Here is a 25,894-nt window from a genome sequence, read left to right on the forward strand (position 1 = left end):
GGGCAGATGGAGGGAAGGAAGGACAGATGGAGGGATGGAGGCAGAGATAAATGGGTGGATGAACGGATGGATGGGTGGATGGATGGATGGATGAATTTTACTCTGGCCTCAGCCTCCTTGATGGTTTTGGGGGGCAAGTCTGAGATGACTTTTTCATACCTCAGACTGGGTTAAACATCCCTTCCTAAGGCTTCCTGCACTTTTGCTCAAAAAGACCAAATATAATCGATAAGCAAACTTGATCCTACAACCCACAAGAGGCAACTGTGTGAAGAGTGTCTTTGAATTTGTGGTAATACTACAGACCTCAAGAATCCCATAATGAATCTGGCTGTCAAATTTTAGAGGTTGCCAGAACTAATGGGAGAAGAGAACCCTACTTGCAAAGAGCCTCACCTAAGTGTGTTTTCTACCTTCTGGTAGTCAGCCAAACACTGACAATATAAAACAATGGACTCACATCCCTGTCCTTCGGTGTTGCTTTTAGCCTTAAACTGCCACCTCCATTTACGAAGGCCGTCAAGGAAAGAGCCCTCACTTTGATACATTTTGGAGCATAAGCCCTTAATTGCCTTGCACGGTGGACAGTGCTAAATGCTGCAGTTGGGTGCATTTTTTCCCCTTCTTGTTTCTTTCCCCTTTTGATCTTTTTTAAACTGCCTGTTGGATGTTTGGTGCCAAGTTAAAAAAAAAAATCAATAAGCCAAAACATTACAGCAGCAAGTTTAATATAGCTTACCTTCCTGGAACAGGCCTCAGGGAAAGCGAGAAGCATCACGTTAAAACGGTGCTGAGCTCACATCTCGAAAGATGCCTGGGATGGAAGAGACTTGCTCAGCAAGATTTTGATACCTCCAGATGCAAATGAGACAGCCCCTGCAGGACCAGGCTTGGTGTAAGAGCATATTGAGATACTGTGGTGAAATGATTCTCCAATAAGGTCCGATGGCCATCCTGGGAGTACAAAGATGGCACAGAATGCAAGAAGATCACAACTTCATAGTCACTGGAGGTCTGCTGGAAGGTTAAAGGCAGAACCCATGGCTTGAGTCCTGTGGAGACCTGTCTTGCTACAGAGAACAAACTGCCACAATTTTTACCATGCCATTCTTCACTTCACGAGCAACACACTGAGTTTCTGCTTTTCTTTTCTTCTTTTGAAGAAAGGGCCAAATATGTCAATCATTTTGAATAACTAAGAACAATAATGACTCCATTCATCCATTCCTTGCTTCAACAAATGTTCATTGAAGGTCAGTATTGTGATCACTTTTACCACTACATGCTGGAGACATAATGGTGAGCAAACACAGCTCCCGTGCTGTCTTCACAGGCTCCTGACCTGGTGGGGGAAGACACAAAAATCGGGTGATAATCCAAATCACTGTGAAATTACAACTGTGATATATGCAACAAAGAAGAAGGGTTATGGCCAACACGTGTTCAGTATTTACTCCATCAGGCTCTTAGTAGGCATTATTATTTTTTTTTTTTAAAGATTTTATTTATTTATTTGAGAGAGAGAGCACAAGAGGGGGGAGCAGGAGAGGGAGAAGCAGACTCCCTGCTGAGCAGGGAGCCCGATGCGGGACTCGATCCCGGGACTCCAGGATCATGACCTGAGCCGAAGGCAGTCGCTTAACCAACTGAGCCACCCAGGCGCCCAGTAGGCATTATCTTATTTAAATCTCACAACAGCACTTCCATTTGATGTGTTCATCCAAACTGTAAGTCAATATGAAATGTAGCATTCATCCCAGCCAACTTTAGAAGAAAGGAATTTTGAACATAGAAAAAGGTGTAGATATTGCAGACATCATGGACCCTGTTGCCTCCTCATCCCTGTGCTCCTCACAGTAGCTCCGTATCTCAGCAGCAAGGCATGATTCGGTAGTTGTGGACTATGTGCAAACACCTGGGGATGCCACCTCCCACTTCTTGACTGGTCCCTGCCCCCTTGCCCCCCACAGTCTAATGGAGAGGGTACCTAGAGTCCAGTGAAGGAAGTGAACAAAAATCAAGCAAAGAAAACATTACTCTGTTATTCCACCTGAGTCTCTGGGTCTCTACTGAATAGAAATTAGATAAGTGTGAATAAAATCCTACAACCATCATGTTTAAAAAACCCAATCACTTAAGCCCATAATCGGTTATTAATTTTTATTAAAAGGGTATGTAGATATCTTATTTATTCTGCAACAAGGTATTTACATAGTTTGAAAGGAGAAACACTTTGTAAATAAGAAGCTCCATGACTACACTGATTAGTTGGTCCAGCACTCTGTGCAATGGGTGTTTAACAAGTCATATTATAAATCATCTTCTGAAATGTTAATTAAGTGGTAAAACATTTGCTGAAAGTTAAAAGTTACCAAGGATTTAATTATAACTTTGCGGACACCATTTCCAGTTAATTATATACCCTTCTTATACTCTTGATAAACCACAAAATGCACCCTGTTAATGATCAATTGGTATTAAATTAGCTGGAATTAGTTTTATTAAATCTAAATTAGATTTTTATTTGCGATACAATAAAATAGTGCACCCAGCCCTTGCCACTGTGATTGGGATATTTCTGTAGAGAGTGATTACCAGATGTCTAATTGGGCAATTAATAGATACAGTTTCCAAATTAACATAATTGGGGGACCTAAAAAGAAAACAAAATGACTATTCAGCCAGCCGACCATCTTTTTTGCATCCTGCCACTCAGTCAGGGATGTCAACCAACCCCTTATTCTTTCAGAAAATTGTGCTTCCCGGGGCTGGCTTCCCACCAAAAAGGGTCGTTATGACCCTAAAGTGAACAGCTTCAAAGTGCTCCGATGTGGAGACAGCAACTGCCAAGGCCACCCAGACAGGCACCTTTAACAGGCGTTTTTTTTTTTTTTTTTTCCAGTGTGTGCTGCACCCATGGGCAGGTACAGTGAGCCTGCATGGGGCTTACAGAACCACGAAGATAACCAGCTAGATAATGGGGTGTTTACACAGCTGACAGGAGTCCAAATGCACAAGCTCATCTCTTTCCAAAAACAATTTGCCAGATGAGTTTAGTTTGATGTTCCAAAGCTTTTTCATTTTACCATTTAATATACCACAGAAGGGATCAAGACTTCACCTCTCCATTTCTACTATCTACTTAAATCCCTTCATAACTGCTTTCTCAACATGTTCAGTGCATAGTCTGAAAGTGTGTCCTCTGCCATCTGTATTCTTTTAAGAGACGGTCCTGCCCCATACATGTAAGTAGGCTTCGTTCACATCCAAGCTGTAAAAAGGAGCATCGGCTGCTTTGTTCACTCTGGGTACCCAGGCTTCACTTTGATTTTGTTTGTCTAATAGTTTTCTTAAAACTCAGGATACTGTTAGTAACAACAACACACAAAAATTAATAAGCAAACAAAAATTGGTGAGAATTACTGAAAACAAATGGATAAGCTCCTTATATAATACACACACACACACTTACATACATATTTAAAAAAAAGAAAGAGAATTCACACTACTGAGTTACATAAAGTTTATAAAGAGGTAGTGAGGAGTACATCATGTTTCATTTGTACTCATGGCCTCATCATGACACTCTGTTATTCACTTCTTCCAGGGACACTGGTGAAACTGGGCAGGATGGGCTATTACAGTTCAGTGCTGTTTTTATTGCTAGTCCCTTTCTCTTAGCTGCTTCCCAATGGTATGTTGATCCACCCCATCCCTCACTCATTAAATGGATCTGTGTTTTCAATCAGTTCTCCCTTTTGGAGCTCATTCATTCATTTAGCAAACAGACATAAACTGCCCGCTTTGCCCAGCTGTGCACTTAGACATGGGCATACACAGAAGTAGACAGGTTGATCACCATCCCTATTCTCATGGGGTGCTGTCTGAGTGGGAGAAACAGACTGAAGGGATAAATATGTATAATTATAAATTACCATAAGTGCTCTACAAGGCAAGAAGAAGTGAGAGCTATATGGAAAATAACAAGGAAATCTTTAATTAGGTGGATAAGAAAGGCGTGTTTGAAAACTGGTGATTTAAGTTGAAAGCTGTGTGGAAGAAAGTGTGCTACGGGCAGGAGGGACAAGATTCAAACGGGCCTTGAGGTGGTTATTGAAGAAACTTAAGTGAACCTGAAGAACAACGTGACTGTGGCATGGTGAACAAGGGGGGTGGTGGCACGAGTTGAGAATTGGAAGGGGAGAGGAAGCGGAGAGGAAGGGGCAGACAACAAAGGTGACTCAGGAACATGAAAGGAGCAGCCGGAGAATTTGAAGTTAAGCCATGGAATGACCCAATCTGCTTGGGCTTTGCAATCTTCAATCATGCTATCATGCTGATCGGTGGAGAATGCACAGGAGGAAGGCCAGAGATGGGAAAGCTGACAGGAAGCTGTTGAAGTTCTCCAGGAGAGATGGTGGCCTGGAGTGAGGTATGGACGGTGGGAGTGGGGAGAGGGGGATAATAAGAAAGAACCAAAAGGATGGGCTGGATAAGGGACCAAGGCTAGAGAAAAACTCAAGAAGTCTCCTAGGATCTGGCTTGAGCAACTGAGTTTATTTGCTCACTTAACATGTATTCCTTGGGCACTTAGTATGTGCCCGATTTTGGATGTTAGGAAGGTGGACCTGACAGCAAAGATGTCATGCTCTTGTGAAGTTAACATCCCTTGAGAGGAGAGTTGATAGGCTATTGCAAAGAATTCCTTCTCTTTCCAATCATTCAAAATCTGGTTTTAGGAATATAGGACTTTTATCAGCTACAATTCTGACACAATTTGCTTTGGCAATGATTGTGACTTGCTCTCTTCCAATACAAATTTAGTTTTCTCCAAAATGACTTTGCTTCTCTCCTGCTGGTATGTGAAGGATTTCAGAGACCTCTTTGGCACTGTCATATTACAAATGATGACTAGGTCTAGGGTCACCTCTGTAAGTGTGACTGGGGTGGCTCCATCAAATAGCCTTCTGTCACTTCCAGCCCAAGCTGCTGAAGCCACATATAAGACTCTTCATTTGGGGCCTTGACGATCTATCATAGAAGGACTTCACAATGGATTCTACATTTTTGTTTTAAATAGTTTCTTTCTAATTATTTCAATGATATGGGCTGCCTATATAAAATCTGGAAAATAAAAAAGGAAATAGAAGTATAATCACTTATGATTCCATTCAAGGTTTTGTAAAGTAGTTTTATAATTCTGATGGCTTCTTTATATGCATATTTCAAGGACGTTTTGATTCTAAAAAACTTACTTTTGAATTTAACAATAACAAAATTTGTTTTTAAGGTATTTTTCATAGATACGAATTTAATTCTTTGGATATGTAAAGTTATTTTCAGCATATCACTACCATAAGTATCATTTCCAAAAAGGTCTTTATGCATGAACTTCTTGTGTTCATTTTTATGTGTATCCTGGAAGTGGAATTAATGGGTCAAAAGTTAGGAATGTTTTAAAGGCACATGATACATATTGCTAAAATGTTCCTAAAAGGGTTGTGCTAATTAACACTCCCTAGCGAAATGCAGAAAGGAAGTTAAGCCAAACTCTTTCAAGCATCATTTTCTCTTCTCTCCTGTCTTTTAAATTTTTAATGTGTGTTAATTAGATGGGTGAAAAACTGCCTCTCATTTTTGCAATTGCCTCTTTTTTAATTTTTATTAGAGAGGTTGAAAATCCTCTCTCCACCCCACAAAGTGCCTGTTAATCATTTCTAATACCTCTTTTGTGAATTGTTTTATGTCCTTTACTTCTCTATTACAGGGTTTAGTTTTAGTTTTTCTTTCCTTGTTTATTTACATGAAATCTTTATGTATGTGGCATCACAGAGTTCTCTTCTCCTTTACTGGCTCTGTCCTTCCTAGCCTCACCCCTGGTGAAGAGGAGTGTGTTTAAATGTCCCAGTACATCAATTTCTATAAAAATGATCAATGTAAGCGAGATAGTTTTTTTTTTCTTCAATGAATTAATCCACTAGTTAAGAAACTCTAAAAGCCAGAAGTTTATCCCACCAGGAACTGTAGGGAAACACATGCAGTAAGCTCTGCCATTGTTACGGATTCACTATGCCTTCCCAGGATGAGATCCAGGAGGACACTCCACAGCTTTGGAGTGCACTCTCTCCAACACCGATCATGTGAGTGAGGCAGGAAGAATAAGGAAGTTCTGGATATTTGCAGGAGGAACAAAAACAGGGAACTGAGTTTGACACCTGAGAGTCTGTGGAGATTAAGCGACTTTGTGATATACCTGTGATTTGTCATGACCACAAGCATCCTGCTGCTGCTGCTGAAGTGTGGCATGCATGTGCACAACGACTGACAATGACCCCTCCACTGGGGGCGCTAGAGGACTCCTAGTAGATGCTGACTCTGTATGGAGTATCCACAAGAGAAAAATCAGCCTGTGCCTGCAGAGTAGGCACAGGAGGTAACAGAGCATGCATAATAAATATTATGTAGAGTTCCTAGAAAATCCCTGCCTATTTTCAGAACCCCGCATGAGTATTTTGTGCCCAAATTATAACCACCCATAAGAATCGGAGCCCCATATCTGCCCTGGGTGACTCAGATTCTCTGAGTTCACCCACACCTCTTCTGGAGTGTGTACTTTCGCTTGGCAATAAAACTTCTTCTGCTATGCTTCACTCTGACTCGTCTTTGAATTCTTTCTTGCATGAAGTCAAGAACCTGCTGGTGGTTGAAGTCTCAGGCACCAAGAACTCCCCCAGCCTCCCATATCAGGAGAGCACTGATGGGGTTCAGTCCAGGACTCACATGGAACCAGAGAACTAGAAAAGGGGGCAATGTGGCCTTAGGAACTGCACCTCCCCAAAACCAATGAAAACCAATACAAATGCAAATAAACAAATACCATCAACAAAATGCATAAACTAAGAGCTATTTTCACTTTTAAACACTAAGTCATTTAATGATTGGCTATCAGCAATTAGTGTTTTTTTCCAGAAACAGGTGAAGCTGGAATATCCTTCTAACCACTGTGCCCATAGCAGCTCCTTTTTGTCCATAATCAAGCAAAGAGGAGTGACTGTTGATTGCTTTTTTCTTTCTGTCTCCAGGAATTCTGCCCTTAGCTGAGTCTAAATTATAGGTGATCTCAATTGTAAGGATTCCTCTGAATTCCTTTATATACCTATCTATCTATCTGTCAACCTATTGATATATCTATTGGTTTATCTGTGATAGTTCATTTTATGTGCCAACCTGACTGTGCCATGGAGTATCCAGATATGTGGTTCAACACCATTCTGGATATGTCTGTGAGGGGTTTCTAGATGGGATTAACATTTGAGTAAGTAGACTGAGTCAAGCAGATTGACCTTCCTGATGTGGATGGGCCTCATCCAATCCTTGAAAGGCCTAAATAGAACAAAAAGTCTGAGTAAGGGAGAATTCGCTCTCTCGACCTATCTTCAAGCCGGGACATTGGCCTTCTCCAGCCCTTGAATTATACTTTACATCCCAGGTCTCCTAGAATCTCAGGCCTTCAGACTCAGACACCTATTGACAGGTTATTCTGTTTTGCTGATGATCTGTTCATGAAGGTATGTGCTTTGAGTGTGAGTATGTGCCATTTTTGCAATAGGCCAAGGAGTGAACCCTGACTCTTGTAAGGGTAATTGGCTGCTGCAGTGTGGCAGGGCTGGGGTCACTGAACAGAGCCACCTAAATTTGGGTCCCAACTCCATGGTTACTATGATTCCTACTAAGCCCACCATGTAACTTAAATGTATTGTTCTTCCTGTAAGGTGTAACAGTTTTCTGTTACTGCTATAACACATTATCACAAACACGATGGCTTAAAACAACACAAATTTATTATTCTAGTGTTTTATGGGTGATTAAGTCTGACTGGGCTAAAAGCAAGGTATTGATAAGGCAGTGTTCTTCTGGAGGCTTTAGTAAAAAGTCTGTTTCCTTAACTTTTCCAGCTTCTCAAAGTTGCTCACATCCTTTGGCTCATGGCTCTCCTTCTGCATCTTCAAAGACAGCAATGTTACTTTTCTCTGACAATTCCATAGTCACATCTCCCTCCCTCTGACCACAGCCATCCACCTGGATGATCCTGGATGAACTCTCCATCTCAAAGTCCTTAACCACATCTGCAGAGTCCCTTTTGCTATGTAAGGTAACATATTCACAATTTCCTGGAATTGGGACGTGGACATCTTGGGGGGTAGGAGTGTTTTGTTCTGCCTACCTGTCTTAGTTCAGGCTGCTATAACAAAATGCCAGAGACTGGGTGGCTTTTAACAATGGAAATTTATTTCTCACAGTACTAGAGGCTGAAAGTCCCAGATCAGGATGCCAGGATGGTCAAGTTCTGTTGAGGGTCCTCTTTCAGGCTGCACATTGCTGATTTCTCCTTATACCCTCACATGATGGAGAGCAGAAAGAGGAGCGGCAAGCTCTCAAGTGGTTCTTAAAAGGACACTAATCCCATTCATGAGGGTTCTACCCTCATGACCTCATCCAATCGTAATTACCTCCCCAAAGCCCCAGCTCCCAATACCATCACGTTGTGGGGTGTGGTTTCAATGTATGGATTTTGGAGAGACACAAACACCTGCTCCATAGCCCTACCACAGGAGGTAAACTCCATTAAGAAGGGAAAAAAATGCATTCTATATTTAGGGTAGATTCTTGGTGTAAGGTCATCAACTTGTGGTCCTGAGCAAGACTTTTGATCTCCTAAGATGTTACATACTGGAGTATTAAATATGATATAGAAGAAAACGTATAGACTTGATTTAAATGCTTACAATGAAACTCCTTTCTGTGTGGACTCAGAAGAATGGCCCCACCTCCATGACTGGCCTCTCAAAGAATTCTTGACACCACTCCAGTCTTCCTTGGAGTGGGATAATAAGGCTGCTTATGCAAGGTTCCTAGTGTAGTCAGAGTCTCAAAAATATGCAGTCCCCCACTCACCCCAGAGACTTCCATTCTCCTTTGGATTCCCCTGGACGGTAGGCCAGTCTGCTCCCACATTTCTGCATATTCCCTTTTGCCATCCCTAATTTCTTAGAGAAGGGATGACACTGAGGACTTTGATTACCCTAGCCCAATGACTAAAATTTGCACACTGAAATCTAGATTTATTTCTGTGCCTGCCTACCCAAAATCTCAAAATTGCCATGTCTGAAATCAAATTCATTGTTCTCCCCATACTACTTACCAAGCCTGGGGACCTTTGGGGACCTATTGAGACTCCTATTACAGTTAATGGCACCGGCAGTTACCTTTCTCTCCCATAGGTCACCTGCCTCCTTACTAGTTGTGGAATTCTTCCACTTATTCAACACCCCCCTGGTATGAGCAGCAACCCTCATCTGTTGCCTTTAGTGGCCACCTAAATGGCATCTCCATACCACCTCTCACTCCTGTCAACACATTTTCCAGAAAACAGCCGGGATTATTTTTTCAAAATAAGCATCTGGTTGTGTCATCTCCTCTGATCAAAAAAAAATTCAATTCCAGCAGGATCTGGGTCATGCTTGACCTGGGCAAGCCCTGGAGTCACCTTCAGCAAACATCCCTTCACTCGATGCTTTCAGCCATGCAGAATGTCGTGTATAATTCACCCTGCTAAGATTTTGTTGTCCTTAATGAAGTTTGTGATTGTGTTCTCATGAAGGTGAGGGAATCTGTCCGCTTAGGATTATAGCTTCTGCACATAGCACAGGCATGGCATGCAGAAGCCCTCAAATGTGTTATTATATATTATTTGCATAATAAATGCATGAAGTCTATAGTTTCAACTAAGGTTGCCCTATATCACCTTCACATATATTATTGTGTATATATTACTGCAAAAGCTTAACAGGTTTCTCTCTCTCTCTCTCCCCACAGGGCCACCAGAATGTGCTCTCAAATGCACAAATCTGATGATGCTAATACTCTCTCTCCCTCCCTCTCTCTCTCATATATATATATATATATATATATATATGCAATGAGTATGGTTTTCCGTTACCTACTGAGAGTATCCTAACATCCCTAGACTTTATTCATAGCATTTCCTACCTGATTCCCCTCCTTTCTCCTCCACACATCCATAATGTGGCCAATCTAATCTGGTCACTGTTGCTGGGATTTGATGCTGTAACTTTCAAGCTTACCTTTCCCTCTGCTGCCCTAGTTGCCCTTCTTCCCATCTCTTCGTGTCCTGAGCTTACCCATAGGCTAAGCTCCCGAACCGGCTCTGCTAGTAGTCTGTTTTCATCCTCCCCAGTGATTCATCCTCTCTCCAGCCTGTAAATGCTCACATCTCTCTCCACCACTCACACAGGGCAGCAGGATTGAGCTGTAACATGCACATGTCCCATTCATGCATCTCTTCCAGCCAGGTAATACATGTTCACTGAGCTTCCATAGCTTCCATTATACAGCAGGCACTATGGATATAAGGATGGAGAAACATAATCCCTGCCCTCAAGGAGCTTACACTCTAGTGAGCAATAGATAAGCAAGTAGTAACTGAATGTAGTCTTCAAAGTACTATGATCAGCCCAAATTGTCTATAAACTCTAGAAGAAATAACTCCCTCCTATTTTTGACATCCCCTTCACTTACATGTATCTTAGTGAAGAAGCATTGTACAAAAAATAATCAAGCCCTCAGGGGCTTGTGGTAGAAAATGTAACTCTCTCCCTGTCTAAATGCAACAAGATGTAGCAAAGACTATAGCATTTGATAAAGTCCTGCATATTAAGGTATTTCTGCATCAGGAATAGAGCCAGACCCAGTCCCTGCAGGCCCATCCCATGTCTGTCATTAACAGCCAAATGACTACACTCTTTACTCGGAATAATGAATAGCAATGCTGATTGCCAGTATGACACGTGACAGCCAAAACCATTCCGAGAGGCACTTTGAGAATACTGCCTTAATGCAGTGTTGTCTTCATCAAATACTTCTTTATCGATTTCTTATGGTTTAAAAAAAAATGATGTTTGCGTAACTGCCCCTAAGGAGAGGTGTTAGCCGTGGCAGCTTTATTAGGCCTTTGTCCAAGTCAACCATGATGACCCAGATCCTGCTGGAATCATTTTTAGAGAAATAACCCAAAAATACGATCAACAAATTAGATCATATATATGCATTTAAAAATATTAAATGATTTTTACAAGGCAAAAATGAGAAAAATTGCAGCAAATGTGAGAGGTTAGACAGTATCCTCATTTCTTGTATTTTCTAAATATATGCCTCCTTGGCTTAGAGTCTCCTGTTTCATCTACCTAGACCGCTCTCTCCACTCTGTTTCCCAGGCAGGCACATGGCGTCCTCAGCTTGTGCCCCCGCCATAACCACACCACACTTCTCAAGCTCCTTATAGCCTGTACTGCACTATCTTGTGAACTCAAAACAGGCAACGGTCAGGTCCCTTCTTTCTCTATGTCCCTGCAACATGCTGTAGGTGTGTGTCTAATGAAGGAAGAGTTCATTCCAGTTGGTTGGAAAACTAATAATTAAGTGGTAAAAGGAGAGAAGATATCAATACTCTCCACAATAGATAACACGATTTCACAGTAAACATTGGAAATACAATATTTAAAGTTATTAATAAAAATGATGATGAAAACAAACTTATCACTACTAAATAAACATGGTCTTAGAATGATAATGCCAGATGCTATAGAACTCATGGTGAAACTGGGATGGATCACCACTGCACTTAAGCACGATGATGCATATAGTTTTATTTATGCTAGGAAAGCACTTGGAGATGAATTAGTAAATCATGGCATATAAATCCAATAGAACATTCCACAACAATTAATGATAGTTTTGAAGACTATTCTAACATGAAACTGTTTGTGAAACTGTATATTCCATAATACACAAGAGTTGCAAAGAAGACAGAAACAGTTTGATTTTGGATATCACACTATGGGTGAATTTTTAATATGTTTTATGTTTATTAGTGTGTTGTACCACTTTAAGCATAAAAATTGATCATCTCTTTCAGGGCTATGTTCTAAAGTTCCATATTAAAATACAACATGATCTCTAGCAATTTCATTTCTGCACGATATTGTGACTCAACACATTTTTTTTTTAATTTTAAAAATATCCCTTTCACCTTCTCACATAAATACTGTATGTATGTGGTTATGAATCTGTGTGGTTGTGACTAGTTTATTGTATTTACATAAAGAAGAAAAAGTTACAGGTAGATTCCAATAAAGATGGGAGATTGAGGATATACATATATTTTCTCTCCTCAAAATCCAATTAAAATGACAATAAAGGGTTTCTTTAAAAGGCATAAATAAGAAACAGAGAATGAAAGATGGGGCAACATCCACAAAATTCTGTAAACTGGAAAGCAGGTGCTTAAGTAGTAATTGGCTTGATCGTACTGAGAAAAGTGAATCAAGCTGGTAATAGGGAAATTTGAGAAGTAACCCAATTTAGACCATAGAACCCTCATATGGATCAGGATTAGACAGCACGTTTGAAAGTGACGGTGAAGATAATAGTTTTAAGGAGCAGGACCACTGCTAAATGTGTGCCTGAGAAACAGCTGGATTTTCAGATTGCTTCCCCCACCCTGCTGACCAACTTTTTCTCCTCTGTACCAGCATAAGACTAGAGTTTTATTCTCTATTGAATATAAAGCAAAGGTTCTGCTTTGCAAAATAAGAAACCTTATAAAATGAATGTGTATATTTGCCTTTTTTTCCAATGCAAATTTTTTTATTTAAATTCAATTAGCCACCATATAGTACATCATTAGTTTCAGATGTAGTGTTCAATAATTCATCAGTTGCCTATAACACCCAGTGCTCATCACATCACGTGCCCTCCTTAATGCCCATCACCCAATTACCCCATCCCCTCACCCACCTCCCTTCCAGCAACCCTCAGTTTGTTTCCTATAGTTAAGAGACTCTCATGGTTTTTCTCCCTCTCTGGTGACTTTCCATTCAGTTTTCCCTCCCTTCCTCTATGGTCCTCTGCGCTGTTTCTTATATTCCACATATGAGTGAAACTACATGATAATTGTCTTTCTCTGGTTGACTTATTTCACTCAGCATTATACCCCCCAGTTCCATCCATGGCGATGTAAATGGTAGGTATTCAACCTTTCTGATGGCCGAGTAATATTCCATGGTATATATGAACCACATTTTATTTTTATATTCACCTTTTAGAGCCACCAAACAATGCCTGGGGTGAAAGACTGAAAGGTGAGTTGGAGCCAGAAGGCAGGAAAACCAGTTAGCCAACTTGTAAAAACTGGGTAGGAGGTCCTTTGGATAGGGAAGCGCTGGGGAGATACTTTTGGGGGAACAGAAATCACAGGCCTTAATAAGTGATTGGTTGCAGGGGTGGGGCAGAGAGGAATAAGTCAAGGACAATTCCCAGAGCACTGGGTGACTTCTATATGGTCTCTTCCTTTCTCTCTTTCCTTCCCCCTAATTATTTTAATTGTCTCAATATTTTTATGATAAATCCTCGTAGCTCAAAACTTTGGAAAGGAAGTGGAAAAAGCCTGCCTCAGCAATCATTTCACCAACCTTCTTCTACTCCAAACTCCATAGCAGGAGTGAGTTTTAAGGAAACTAGGGAGAGAGTAGACTACCATTTTGGGTGAGGTGCTTTTAAACCAGGTGGTAGCAACTTAGGGTTTCATTTATTGAATATGTAAATGCAAAGTGATCGCTTTTTCTGTGCAAATTAACCACTTCTACTATGTGCTATCTGGAGCAATGATTCCATTTGTCTTTGCTATATAAGTCATTTGGAGAATAACAACTCACCCTAGCATCAAACCTGTCCTCAGTATAATTCTCCATCCAAGTTGTTGATAATTCTTGGGTAATATTGTTGGAGAACAGGGCACAGGGAGAGAGAAAGATCAAGTGAATTCTTGCTTCACCTAATCTGGGCAGCACTTCTTTTAAGTGGCATTTACTGGTATTTGACAGTAGAATGAAGCACATTTTAATGTCATGTAACCTTTTAAAAAACACCATTGCTTATATTTTTTATGTCTTTCCTGTAATTGTAGAAGGAATCAAGAAATGAAGAGATTGACCTTAACAATGGTTGAGTATGGCACCTAGACTCAGTTTATCCATTACAAAGATAACAAGCCTCATTACTGCGGCCAGTTCCTGAAAGCCACATGCAATTGAGCCTTAAAAAAAAAAAAACCCTTTTCATTATGGCCAGGGAACAACTGCAGAATATCTGCATGGCTAATGCTGCCACATCTTTTTTTTAGGAGAACAGCTGGTAGCTCGATGGCTTTTTTCCCTTAAAACAAAAAAAAAGTGCCTCTTGCTCTGAAGTTTTAGCAGAAAGCTGCTGCTTCATCGAGTCATGTCACATATTTTATGGTGCTAAACTTTGCTGTAGGAGTTGAGAAACAAAAATGAAAGAAAATTGATGCACTATATGAATTGGTGGCAGTGAACAGAAAGTAATGGGTGGGCATAAAATGCAGCATCCACTGAGAGTGAAGGGTGCACAGTCCCCGTTGACATTCGGAACTTGAACATTAGAACAATTTCAGATGCCTGGAGGAACAATAATGCTCAGCACAGGGTTTATCGGTGGTGGTATGATGTGATCATGGGTTTCTGGTGCAATTTCAGGGGAATGGAGTGTGGAAGAGAATGAACTCAGATGAAAAGGCTTTGACTCTGAAAGAAGATCAGAAATGATGTGACAGATTCCTTAGAAACGAGAAACAAAAGTCACTATGATACTTTCCACATGGTCACAGGCATGAATGCAACAAATATGCACCTGTCTTTAATACATAAGAAGAGAAATAACTCTGTCCCATGATTTTATTAAAAGGGAGACAGTACATCTGAGTAATTAATAAAAAAGTACTAATATAATTTATATATAAAGAATATTTATAAATAATTAAGAAAGAACATCCTATGATACATAAAGAAATGACAGAAATACTGAACATTACACAAGAAGAAATCCACCTAGTGAATAAACATTTAAAAGGTTTAGCCTGAGTAATAAACAAAGAGTGGTAAGTAGAACAACTATGAGGTATCATTTTGTATCCTTCATTTTGATAGAAAATGATAACACAAAAGGTGCATTGGAATGGTCCTGCTTTTATACAGCTGATGGCAATAAATTTTTATAAATCTCTTTCTTGGAAGGAATTTGTCAAGAGCTATAAATACATTCCTATGTGGTAATCAACACCGGGGATCTTTCCTGGGTTTTATAATCCAAAATGCAGGAGAAGGTGTATGAATGGAAATTGCTAATTTGTGTGTGTGTGTGTGTGTGTGTGTGTGTGTGTATTTAAAGCTGGAGGCAGCCTTAATATCCAACACAGAACAGGTTAGATAAATGGTGACATATCCATTGCCTAGATGAATTACTGAACATTCTAATGATGACAACTTTGTAGCAACATGAAAAGTATTTATAATATCCAATTAGGTGGAAAATAAATAAGAAGAATATTTAATAGGAACTATACAGCTAACATTTATATAGTATTCTTTATTGCCAGCCACTTTATTAAGCACTTTGCATTGACTATCCTATTGAATCTTCATAACAGCCCCAAGAGGTCAACATCCCATTTACTGACAAGGGAACTTTGACTTAGAGGGATTAAGTTACTTGCCTAAGGTGACAGAGGGAGAAGTAGACTGAGGTATTCTAGTCTTAGCTCTGGAGTTCTTAACCAATACTCCACATCACCCTTTCTGTGAGAACAGAAGAAAGAACTGGACAAGAACATGAAAAAATTAAAATAAGCATATTCAACTGGTGGGATTGTCACCCAAATTTCTTAGATATTAGGTTTTCATTCTGGCAATACAAATCATTCTTTAAAATCCATATTTCTGATGAAAAGCAGATGGAATCAAATTACTGCACTAAATGGATGTAATGAAGGGGAATGGCACCTTGGTCTCATTCATTCTTCCCCAAGTGCTGGGGAAAAAGAAGCTCTAGCCATCGGCCTCAACCGTATGTTATAGTGGAGAAGGATGTGCCAGCTAATTACCCTACTGCAGGGATCTCAATCTCAGCACTATGACATTTTGAACTGGAAATTTCTTTGTTGTGGGGGTGTCCTGTCCTGTGATTTGTAGGATGCCTAGCAGCATGCCAGCTTCTATCCATCAAATATCAGTAGCACACTCCCTCCACTTTGTGACAACCAAAAATGTTTCCAGACATTGTCAAATGTCTCCTTGGGGGCAAAACCATCTTTGATTGAGAAGCACTGCCCGAGGTATTCATTTCCTTTCATTTGGTCTCCATGGTCTCCACATGGCCTTTTGATATTAATATGGTTATCTAGGGTGGTTTTTCTACTGAAAAGAGGACCTCCAACCAGCTAACACAAGGATCACCCTAGGACAAGGATATTTCTATTTCTCAAAGAATGCTGACCACTAACATTTATGTGGATCAGTTAGCCTATTGAAAATTTCTCACTTCTGGGGCGCCTGGGTGGCTCAGTCATTAAACATCTGCCTTCAGCTCAGGTCCTGATCCCAGAGTCCTGGGATCGAGCCATGCATCGGGCTCCCTGCTCCACGGGAAGCCTGCTTCTCCCTCTCCCTCTCCCCCTGCTTGTGATCCTGCTCTCACTGTGTCTCTCTGTCAAATAAATAAATAAAATCTTTAAAAAAAAAAAAAAGAAAATTTCTCACTTTTAAGTTCATTCTCCAAGGACAGCATGGGACACTACCCAGCACTTAGAGCCTGACATCTAGTAGACCATGTTTTCACATTTACTAGGTGGGAGTAATCTTGCCTCTTTGAACCTCAATTTTATGATCTTGAAATGGGGATAATAATAATAATAGCTAGTTTGAAGAGTTGTAAGATTAGAAAAGAAAGCATACAAAATCATAAGAAATTTTAGGGTAGTCCCAATGAGTTTACAAGGTACAGTGGGAGGGATACAGAGACAAATATAAAGGCAGTTCTGGGTGAGAGGATCTGAGGATTTCCCTGCTCCAGATTAGCTTTTCCCAGCAGGTGTTTCCTTAGATAGCTCCTAGTACCTCTCCCAGCATTACATTCATCATGGTTTAAGTGATTTTCCATCAAGACTCTAGGTTATGAGGGCAAGGACTAGGTCATCGCAATATATATCTCTAGTATCTGGCACAATGTCTGGCTTACATTAGGCATTCAAAAGGCAATTTTTAAAATAATCAAGTGAATAAATAACGGTGGAATGTATAGAGTGTGATGAAAAGAGAAAAGAGGAGGGAGTAATTAACTCTGCCTAAATCAGGGGCAGAAAGGCAGGCAAGAAAATTTGGCTACATTTGTGTTGGGTCTTGAAAGATGAGCAGAGTTTCTCCAGGCAGAACTAAATATAAAGGATGTTCTAGGCAACAGATAGTACATGAAATGGCCGGGCTGTGAAAAGTCTGTGTCCCATCTTAAATGGTTTGGAATTCAACCTGAAAACCACAGAGGAGCTCATTGAGAGGTTTAAACGTAGAACTGTCACTCTCAAATTCATAAATGTTACCATGCATTCTCTGATGATATTTTTATAAAGCTTTTTTAAATATAGAAAAGATTAAGCACATATAAGAGTAGGAGGAACAACATAATGAACCTCCATGTATCCATCACTTAGTTTCAAAATATATTAGCTCATAGCAATCTTTACTTCATTTATATCCCTACCGACCTTCCCTGCCTGGCTAATTCTGAAGCAAGTTCCAGACAACAATTTATTTCATATGTAAATATCTCATTATGTATCTCTAAAAGAAAAGAACTATGACTTCAGCACAACTATATCATTATCAAACTCCTCTCCCCTCCTCTCCCTCTCCTTCTCTCTCTCTGCCATTCCCTAACCTATTTCTTCTTCCATTTTTGCCTCTTTCTCCAATTCTCCAATTTATTTGTTGAAGAAAACAAATCCTTTGTCTTACAGAATTTCCCACATCCTAGATTTTCTTGATTCTATCTCCATGATGTCATTGAACATGTTACTCTGTTTCTTCCATTGTCTCTAAGTTGGAAGTTTGATCCAGAGGCTTGATTAGATTCAGGCATGATTTTGTTTTTTCAAGACAACTTCACAGGTAGTGTGTAATCCATTGGGAGGTTCTTAATGTCTGATTGTCTCTCTTTCTGTGATATTAACAACCCATTAAGGATCATTTCTTGGATGTATTATTTCATTAGGGGTAAAAATTGCTAGCACTACATCATTCCATATTCACGTATTAATGGAAATATTGTACAAAGAGAAATTGTTCCTTATAGACTCCATTACCCTGAGATACACACTTTATACAGGAAAGGCTTTATTCTTTTCCTTTATTTACCAGTACTCAGAATAAATCTGGTTCCCTAACACCATCCAAAAGTAATCAAAGTGTAGTGTGTCTTAAATATAATTATGGCCTCATGGATGAACTCAAGTGTATTTGATATATTTCATTCCATTGCTATTATTACCCTTATTATCTTACTGCCTTTTACCAGTGAACTCAATTTGACTCCTGAGTTCTTTTGCCATGACAGATTGACTAGAAACCTTTGAGAGCTCCCTTGTTCTGTGGTGTGATAAGATGATTCAGACTTCATCTTGTACCAAGAACCTTCTTGGTTTTTTGTGTGTTTTTTGTTTTTTTTTTTTAATCGAAAATAGTACTTAGAGACCATACTCTATATACCTAAAGTCCTCATTGCTATTGAGTTGACCATTGTTTCTACTTCTTTGAAAATAACAGAACTAAGATATACATTGCTTTATAGGTGAAATACACTATGGATTTTAACTTAGGACTACAAAGTTTTGGGTTTTTTTTTTTTTAAGATTTTATTTATTTGAGAGAGAGAGAATGAGAGAGAGTACATGAGAGGGGGGAGGGTCAGAGGGAGAAGCAGACTTCCCGCCGAGCAGGGAGCCCGACGCGGGACTCGATCCAGGGACTCCAGGATCATGACCTGAGCTGAAGGCAGCCGCTTAACCAACTGAGCCACCCAGGCGCCCCAAAGTTTTGGGTTTTTTTAAAGATTTTATTTATTTATTTGAGAGAGAGAGAGAGAGCAAGAGTCGGGGGGGGGCAGAGGGAGAGGGATAAGCAGACTCCCCATTGAGCAGGGAGCCAGACTTGGGGCTCTATACCAGGACCCTGGGATCATGAGCTGAAGGCAGCTCATAACATACTGAGCCACCCAGGCGCCCCCAAAGTTTTTACTTAATTTCTTTAATAGTGTATCTTTATCTCCTTACTCTTACGTTGAAACTCCTGGTTCCCAGTATCACTATACACTTAATTTTCCCACGATATGCAACAGTCTCATAATAATGATACCAACATTACCACAAAATAAGATTACCAAAAAGAATTGAAGATTTTTTGGAATTAACTTTGTATATCTTATTAGAGATGTACAATTAAACCACTGTGTTTTAAAGTTATTGAAATCATTCCTGTCTGTGCTAACATCAACAACTTAATACACCATTAATTTGTTTTACTTTTTATATCACTTTTAGAAAGTCCTAAGAGTTAATTTTGTTTCATAATTATTAAGATAGTGATATGTTTCCCGAGTCAAGCCTATACAGTAAGTCATGTTCAATCCAGAATTTAGATTTATCGCTGTCCCTTCTCCCCTTTTTCTCCCCTTCTGCAGCTTTTACAAAAAAAAAATCAAATTATGTGTGTAACTGTGTATTTGTATCTCTTCCTTTTCTTATATACTACGGACCTTTTTGTCACTTTCCTTTTTCACTTGAAAGTACATTTTATATATCGTATATTTCTCATATTGGCATTACGCCTGCATTATATGGATATATGTTAGTGTTCAAAGTCCAGTCTTTATGGCAATTTCCCCCCATCCTTTGCTATTATAAATAGTGCTGCAAGAATTGGTCTTTTGCCTATTTCTTTTATTTTTTTGTCTGTGTATCTTAGAGCGGAGTTGCTGGGTCAAAGTTAAATGGCTAAGTAATTCGGCTAGCTATTGTCAAGTTCTCCTGCATACCAGTTACACATTGTTGCATTTCCTCCAACAATGCAGGAGAATGCCTATTTCTCCATAGAGCTGCCAATAGACAAACTTATCACTTGGATCTTTGCCAGCCTGATAGGTGAGAAAAAGTATTTCATTGTGGTTTTAATCTGCATTTCTGTGCTCAAGGTTAAGGATCTTTTCACATATTTATGGGATTTTGCATTTCTTTTTTTTGTGTGTGAATTGCCTGATTATATTTCTTGCCCATATTACTATAGAATTGTTATTTTTATTCTCTATTTTTAGAACATTATTTCTCTATAAGGGATATTAATCCCACTTGTGTGATTTCAGGTGCAAAAATTTTTTTCTAATTTGTCATTTGATCTGTGACTATCTTTTAAAACGGAAATCCATACATGCGTTTGCAATTTCGAAGCCAGGTTTGTATTATAGATTTCATATTGATGTGGTGTTGAAAGGCTACATAAAGTAGTCTTCTTAAATCCTTGAAAAATAAGTATTCCCCAAAGAGGTTATTGCATCACATGGAGCCAGATAAATTATTTAAAACATTATTTGAGTTTTCTACCACTTGTAAGGTATTTCTAAGACAGAGAGCATAGAAAAAGCAGAATTTCATGATTCCCTAACCACAATTTTGTATGGATACCATAAAAAATATGGTGATTTACAATCTATATGTTATTTTCATGTCTTTTAAATCATTAACATTTAAAACATCTGGAAAACGACTTTTGGTAACTAACCTTTTAAAAATGAACAGTCTATTTACCCATGTGTTTCAAAGGTCTTGGCACATCACAATACTTCAAAAATGTTTAAAGATAGAGCATAAAAGGGAAAAAATAAAGAGGAAAGGAAGAAAGAATAAATAAATGGAGAGTGAACAGGAACCAGAGTCAGGCCCATTTTTTCATGAAACATTGACATTTCCCACCAAGATGCCTGTAGCAAAGAACTCTCTAAATCCTTTCCCTAAGAAAACAGCATCACACACAAAGTCCACAGCGAAGATATCCCTAATAAGATACTATATCAAAATAAATATTTATGCTGGTGGTGTCCACAAGTTCAGTACACACGGAGGAATCACTGCTTTTTAAATTGGAGTGGATATGGATTTGAGATTGGACACAGCCATCTGTTCTTGAGAAAGTGTGTCTCCCTTTGTCTGTCAAGGACTCTGGCAGTGGATTAATTATGAGAAGGACCTTGCGGAACCTGGGAAGGTGAAAGGGAGGACAACCAATGATTCATCGAAGCTTTGCTCATGTGAGTTATAGAAGAATATTATGCAGGTCGAACAGTTATAAGTGGACAGAAAGAGCTGAATTTTAAAGAGCATTAAATCTGAAAGAGACAGACTTACAAATTCCACGTAAAGTAGAAATCTATATAGATAAGACATATATAGGAAAATACTTTAGTATGTAAATAAATACATAGATGCAGTGAATTCCTCTTTAAAAAATCTAGCAGAAAGTTATAATATTAGAGCTCAGAGGATAAAGGAATAAATAATATTTATTGGGTAATACCATATGCAAAATATTTTGCAAGCTTGATCTTATTTCATGCCTTCCAAAGATCCTATGAGGGTTAGCCCATTTTATAGCTGAAGACACAAAGGCTCCAAGCAGTTAAATAATTTTCCAAAGTTTACCTACAAGAAGTTAGGAAGCTAGAACCTAAAGCTGAGTCTTCAGCTTTTCATTATTTTTTTCCACTATACCTGCTGACTTTAAAATATATTGATGGTTTCCCACACTACGGCAATGGATTTGTGACTCAAATCCATTAGTTCTCAACAAAGAGCCACAAGACACTAAGAATCCAGACCAAGTTCTATTTTTCATTAAGTGGAGTTATGAGAATAAACAAGAAATATTGCTAATGTAAAATACAATGCACTCTTCTGCTCAGGAATGAGTTAGAAATCCAAGGAAAAACCAAACCGAGCCACAACTAATAACGAGATATTTTTTTGGCCAAAGCAACGATAGAAGGATTACTTAGTATTGATGCTCTTATTCATGGCGTTGAGGCACAGCCTAGAGAAGTCTTGGATCTTTTATTGGAATAGTACATAATTATCCTGTAAGAGACAGATCTCTTTTGTTTGTAAGAAAAACTACTTGGGTTACCTTATCATTGACTCTGTAAGGATCTTGGAAGTATGATCTTAATATAATTGTGAAATGAAGATGTAATTTGAGGATACTCCATTATGTTGTAAAGTTTCCCTCTACATTACTCAAAGTATTTTGTGAACAGTAACTAAGTTATTTAATAATTGACAGAAATCCTGTCTCCATCTATTCTCCAACAAATTACCCTATCCAATATTTTAAAAATCTTTGGACACAGATTAAACTAATAAAAATATTTTGAACACAAAAACTGAGTACTCCACACATGTTTTTAGATCTTTTCAAAGACTAGATCTGAGGTACAATTTTTGAGGGGATAAAAATACATCATAAGTCTAATTCTGGACTGCAAGGTTTTTACTTGACCTCTTCAGTCTTGTGTCTTCATGTTTTTTCTTTCACAATGAAAATCCTGCTTGCTGACATAACTAACATTATTCCTCATTTATTTTTCCATGATACTTAACAGTGTGCATGAGAATCACAACTCCATCTTTATATTACTTGATTTTTTAAAAAACAGTAGCACAGTTCTGATCCTCAAAAGTAAGAGAATCCTACCCAGGTGTTTGTGGATAGTGTTTAGAATTTGGACTCAGGGACCCATGTGGGGTTCCAGGCTCTCTACCACTTGCTCACTGGCTGAAGTCACTTAACCTCTGTGAACATCAGTGTTGTTACTTTCAGAATCATACCAGCCACACGCGTTTGTGTGGATTAAACAGTATCTTTCAAGTAAAAGCTGTTAGAGTGGATGTTAAGTTAGTGTAGATGCTGTTGGTGAAAAGATGCATTTGTCTAGAAGTCTTTCTACAAACTATATTTCTTTAAAAATGAGTGACTTAACCCTAAGCTTTACAAAGGTAACTTGGTTCAAAGCTTCATGAGGGTGGACACTGTTTCTCTTTTGCTCACCCAGAAATCACAGTGCCTGGGACATTGCCTGGCATAGCACAGGGTCTCAAAGTCATAGCTTTTGAGTAAGGAGAGATGTTAATTAATCAATCAATAAGTCAGTCAGTCATCAGGTATTGACTGAGGGTATATAATGCACATGTGTGTGGAGCAGAAGGGAAATATGTGGCTGCTTTATTATTCTATTGAAAGCTCTGTGAGAACAGCTACCAGTCCAACTGTCTCCGTTCTATCACTGTAGTTCTGTAGTACTGAAAGCAGTTTCTCTTCAGTAAATATAGGTACAGAGTGAGTGATTCCTATCATGTGTATGTGACAGCAGTAGGGAGAATGTAGATTCACATTAAAACTTTAAGAACCACTTATCTCAATCTGTGGGCATCTCAATCTTGGAGATGCTGAGGTGGGCAAAGCTTTCACTGAAGAGCTTCACAGCCGAGGTGAGAACCAGCTACCATGAAAACATGAGTAGACTTTTAGGGAGTGGAAAAGAATCAGGATGACTTTCTCTGAAGGGAATAAGCAAGAGCAAACACAGAGAAGTGGGTGCAAGTATGGTGTGGCTAGAAAGAGATGTACAGCCATAGGGCCACTTCACAGCATCGCTTGGAGGGGGTTTCACCACTGCTGATGAGCTCATGCTGCTCTGGCATGGGATTGATAGAGGGGTCAGCCATTAACATTCTCTCAATCTCAGCAGTTCTGGGATGTCCTAGTTGTAGCACTTATCACAGAGAGTCCTGGAAATGACAGTGTCTCTAAGATTTTTGAAACATGAAAATTGCCACTTCAAACATTTAAATTATTTTCTGTCTCTCAGGCTTAACTTTGCATTTATCATACAGATTGTCTCTCTTTCCATGGAAATCACCTCAAGGGTCTCTTAGACACCACAACATTAAACAAAACCCCACCCAAAGACCTTAGAGAAAATGGAAACCTTGACCCACTTCAATGCAGGTGATTTAGGCAGAGAGTAAGTTCTACAAAGCTGTGTAGCTGACCATTCTATAGCTTTGGAGGAAGAAATTATGTTTTCATTATATATATATCAGTTTACTTTAGAATTATGTGTGTCCTTTGGACAATCTATTGCTAGAGATGTAAAATATTGCTACAAGGATGTGTAGGCACATGCTACCCCTTATCATTGACCCAGAGGCAGTAAAACTCAAATGGACTGGCTTTGATGTGACTCAACAAAGATGTAATCCTTTGAAATGCAAAATGTGATGTTATTTAATAGCAAATAAAGCACTGAGGTGGCACAATTCTTTTCGAATGTATTTTAATTGCAGGGAGGGATTGGGTTTCCCTGAAAAGATTAGACATTGCGATTATCAGTCTTCCTGGAAAGAGGCTGGAGGTATGATCAGAGCCAATGAGTAAGGGCATTAGGTTGGAGTGAAGGAAAATCATTTTCATCTCTCTGGTCCTCACTGCATTTGGAGCCTGGATCCCTGAAGAGCAGACACGCTCAGGATAGTACATATGTAGGAGGCCAGCTGCCCCACTGTCCAGCTCTACATGGTAGTCACAAGCAAGGCAAGGTGGCACTTCTGCCCAGACTACTGCCATTGGTTGTTGGCGCACACTGTGGTTAGCAGCATGCCCTCAGAAGTCAGATGGCTTGAGTTAAATTCGTACTTGATTCTTTGCTAGCTGGGCAAATTACTTTGCCTCTCTGTGCTTCTGTTTTTTCACTTAAGAATAATATAGCATCTGTCTATTCAATGATGGGCTACTGAGGTAATCCATGTGAGTTCGTTCTCCTTACTGTGCTTTATTTCTTTTTTTTCTCATTAGCACATATCATAATCTGTAGGTTTTTATGCTTATGGTTATTTTTATTTACTCTTTCTCCCTATGGGAATGTAAGCTAGCCAAGTACAGGAATTTTTGACTAATCATTAGTATAACATTTTTTGTGTCATTCATAGTGTAGTGTCTGGCCCACAGTATGTGCTTAATAAATGTTTCTTGAATGAATAAAGAGCTTAGAAGGATGCTCAATCAATGTAAATGGTTATTATCATTACTCTCACCCACAGTGTCTGGTAAAGTCTTGTACATTTGAGTCTCGTCTCTGGTACGTGGTGGACAATACAAAGCAATCTTTTTCATGGTTGAGACACAATGTCCCTACTACCTCCACTGTGGCTTTCTCCTGCCTGTACCATGGGACGGACAACCATCAGCAATCATAGGAACCCCATATAGAATTTAATTCTGGTTTATAAACCAGCAGAGTCTGGACATTTGTCTTATATAAGGTAAGAGGGAGAAAAGAAAGCTAGTGCTACTTTACTTTTTTCTACCAAGGTTGTAGACCTTATCCCAATAGCATTATAAGGAGGTCAGGTCTACGGTGATTTATTGTCCCTCTATGGCAGATATTTTGTTTCACCCTTGAGATAATAAGATAATAAAAGAATAATAATATTAATAACAACAAAATTGTGGCTAATATTTACTGGGTACCCTTCTAAGTGCTTCAGATGCATTATCACATTTATTCCCAACAAGATGGAGTTAGGTAGTGATGTAGTCATTTCAGATGAGGAAGCTGAGACCCAGGGAAATACATGGATATACCAGTTGTCACTGAGTGACGAGGCAACCAAGAGGAAGCACACCACATGTGTCTGTGGCTCAAAAACTACAGTATTATACTGACTTTAAATCCACATGTGGTTCCAACTTATGGTGGACTTATGGGGGTGACTTGCAGGGGGTGAATAAATCAACATTCACAGAACAGTGCTTTAGGATGGGGGGTAAGGCACCCTGAGTGGGGGAAGCTGAACATGCCTTATAGG

The 25,894-nt window shown here is 39.3% G+C and overlaps 1 long non-coding RNA gene across 1 annotated transcript in view; it reads right to left on the reverse strand.

Moving 5' to 3' along the window:
• Nucleotides 1-747: 747 nt before the first annotated feature.
• Nucleotides 748-25,894, reverse strand: part of LOC118538008 (uncharacterized) — a 293,889-nt gene continuing 268,742 nt past the window's right edge. The window contains exon 4 of the long non-coding RNA XR_013444228.1: nucleotides 748-1,342. This is a non-coding gene — a long non-coding RNA (uncharacterized LOC118538008). The remainder of the gene's footprint in view (nucleotides 1,343-25,894) is intronic.

Source organism: Halichoerus grypus, chromosome 15, assembly GCF_964656455.1.
Source record: "Halichoerus grypus chromosome 15, mHalGry1.hap1.1, whole genome shotgun sequence".
Lineage (NCBI taxonomy): Eukaryota > Metazoa > Chordata > Mammalia > Carnivora > Phocidae > Halichoerus > Halichoerus grypus.